This window comes from Mixophyes fleayi, unplaced genomic scaffold (assembly GCF_038048845.1).
Source record: "Mixophyes fleayi isolate aMixFle1 unplaced genomic scaffold, aMixFle1.hap1 Scaffold_168, whole genome shotgun sequence".
Taxonomy (NCBI): Eukaryota; Metazoa; Chordata; class Amphibia; order Anura; family Limnodynastidae; genus Mixophyes; species Mixophyes fleayi.
Genome location: NW_027446030.1, coordinates 79,147 through 82,500, shown reverse-complemented (window position 1 = coordinate 82,500; position 3,354 = coordinate 79,147).

Here is a 3,354-nt window from a genome sequence, read left to right as displayed (position 1 = left end):
ATATGCAATAAGATAGAGGCAAAGGGAGATGGCTGCTGGGAATGTATTTCATTTATCCCAGAAAATCTTTAAATCTAAGTATTAATACTACGTTGATGTACTTTTGAAATTGGAGAGCTACTTTTTACTAAAAGTACATCTCCCTTATATAATTAAGTATAATGCAGACCTGCTCAAAAACTTAGTATAATTAAAGAAGTCTTATGCCATAAATGATGATGATGAGAGCTGCTTATGTGAATGTCTATAGTGGTTTTCTCTACCAGTGTCACTGTATTAGACAACTGTTATCAAACTTAGCAATAATGATGCATTAATCTGCCAATCAAGTGTGAAAGCTGGCTATGTGTATAGGCATAGTAAACACATATCATCATCATCCTCATTATCATTTATTTATATAGTGTCACTAATAGCGCAGCGCTGTACAGAGAACCCATTCACATCAGTCCCTACCCTATTGGAGCTTACAGTCTAAATTCCCTAATATAGACACACACTCACACACAGACAGAGAGGGAGAGACTAGGGTCAATTTTGATAGCAGCCAATTAACCTAACAGTATGTTTTTTGGAGTGTGGGAGGAAACCCACGCAAACACAGGGAGAACATACAAACTTCACACAGATAAGGCCATTGTTGATATAAGTACTGGCTCTGCTTACCATTGTCCAGTCTAGTACATAACTGTATTAATGCTGTGAAATATTATTACTTTGAATGCCTTAAATATGCAAGAGCGCATTTGGGTAAGTTTATGCTAATAAAAGATATATGCACTTTTCTTGCCTACCCATACTATTTAATAACCACCAAAAATTAAGCAATATGTAAGCACTGCTTCCAGTTGAAATCAGTCTGTCTGTCTGTCTATCTATCTATCTTTCTATCTATCTATCTATCTTTCTATCTATCTATCTATCTATCTATCGGTCTGTCTATCTTTAAAACTGAAAGACATCCATTAAACATACACAATGACAGCATATTTAGTGTGTAATTGATGCTAAAACACAATTCTCACTCTCCTAATATAGCTGATTTTTGACAATGAACTGCATTTTTCATGTGAAGCATTTGATGTCATAAAGATGTAAACCTCACAAAGCAATTCTGTCACTGGTCAGTTTGCTTGACAGACATCTGACTTTAAGGTACTAGCCAATGGAAACATGGTGACATGTAAATATGAAAGCACATTAGGACAAAATATGCAATAAGATAGAGGCAAAGGGAGATGGCTGCTGGGAATGTATTTCATTTATCCCAGAAAATCTTTAAATCTAAGTATTAATACTACGTTGATGTACTTTTGAAATTGGAGAGCTACTTTTTACTAAAAGTACATCTCCCTTATATAATTAAGTATAATGCAGACCTGCTCAAAAACTTAGTATAATTAAAGAAGTCTTATGCCATAAATGATGATGATGAGAGCTGCTTATGTGAATGTCTATAGTGGTTTTCTCTACCAGTGTCACTGTATTAGACAACTGTTATCAAACTTAGCAATAATGATGCATTAATCTGCCAATCAAGTGTGAAAGCTGGCTATGTGTATAGGCATAGTAAACACATATCATCATCATCCTCATTATCATTTATTTATATAGTGTCACTAATAGCGCAGCGCTGTACAGAGAACCCATTCACATCAGTCCCTACCCTATTGGAGCTTACAGTCTAAATTCCCTAATATAGACACACACTCACACACAGACAGAGAGGGAGAGACTAGGGTCAATTTTGATAGCAGCCAATTAACCTAACAGTATGTTTTTTGGAGTGTGGGAGGAAACCCACGCAAACACAGGGAGAACATACAAACTTCACACAGATAAGGCCATTGTTGATATAAGTACTGGCTCTGCTTACCATTGTCCAGTCTAGTACATAACTGTATTAATGCTGTGAAATATTATTACTTTGAATGCCTTAAATATGCAAGAGCGCATTTGGGTAAGTTTATGCTAATAAAAGATATATGCACTTTTCTTGCCTACCCATACTATTTAATAACCACCAAAAATTAAGCAATATGTAAGCACTGCTTCCAGTTGAAATCAGTCTGTCTGTCTGTCTATCTATCTTTCTATCTATCTATCTTTCTATCTTTCTATCTATCTATCTATCGGTCTGTCTATCTTTAAAACTGAAAGACATCCATTAAACATACACAATGACAGCATATTTAGTGTGTAATTGATGCTAAAACACAATTCTCACTCTCCTAATATAGCTGATTTTTGACAATGAACTGCATTTTTCATGTGAAGCATTTGATGTCATAAAGATGTAAACCTCACAAAGCAATTCTGTCACTGGTCAGTTTGCTTGACAGACATCTGACTTTAAGGTACTAGCCAATGGAAACATGGTGACATGTAAATATGAAAGCACATTAGGACAAAATATGCAATAAGATAGAGGCAAAGGGAGATGGCTGCTGGGAATGTATTTCATTTATCCCAGAAAATCTTTAAATCTAAGTATTAATACTACGTTGATGTACTTTTGAAATTGGAGAGCTACTTTTTACTAAAAGTACATCTCCCTTATATAATTAAGTATAATGCACACCTGCTCAAAAACTTAGTATAATTAAAGAAGTCTTATGCCATAAATGATGATGATGAGAGCTGCTTATGTGAATGTCTATAGTGGTTTTCTCTACCAGTGTCACTGTATTAGACAACTGTTATCAAACTTAGCAATAATGATGCATTAATCTGCCAATCAAGTGTGAAAGCTGGCTATGTGTATAGGCATAGTAAACACATATCATCATCATCCTCATTATCATTTATTTATATAGTGTCACTAATAGCGCAGCGCTGTACAGAGAACCCATTCACATCAGTCCCTACCCTATTGGAGCTTACAGTCTAAATTCCCTAATATAGACACACACTCACACACAGACAGAGAGGGAGAGACTAGGGTCAATTTTGATAGCAGCCAATTAACCTAACAGTATGTTTTTTGGAGTGTGGGAGGAAACTAGAGATGGGCGGGTCCGGTTCTCCGAGAACCGAACCCACCCGAACTTTGGGTATCCGAGTACCGAGCTGAGCAGCTCGGTACTCTCCCGCCAATTCCGAATCCAAATCGAGGCCGAACGTCATTGTGACGTCGTCGGATCTCGGGACTCGGTTCTCGCGATACTTCAACTTTATAAATACACGCCTCCACAGCAATCCATCGCCATTTGACAGAGGGAGAGAGCAGGGTGTAGTCATAGGCTAATTAGAGCAGGGACAGAGAAAGAATACAATATTGTTCTTGCAATTGCTCTAACCAAAATCGCTAGTGCAGAGAGGAGGATAGAGGTTTATTATTTTTTCTTCATATTT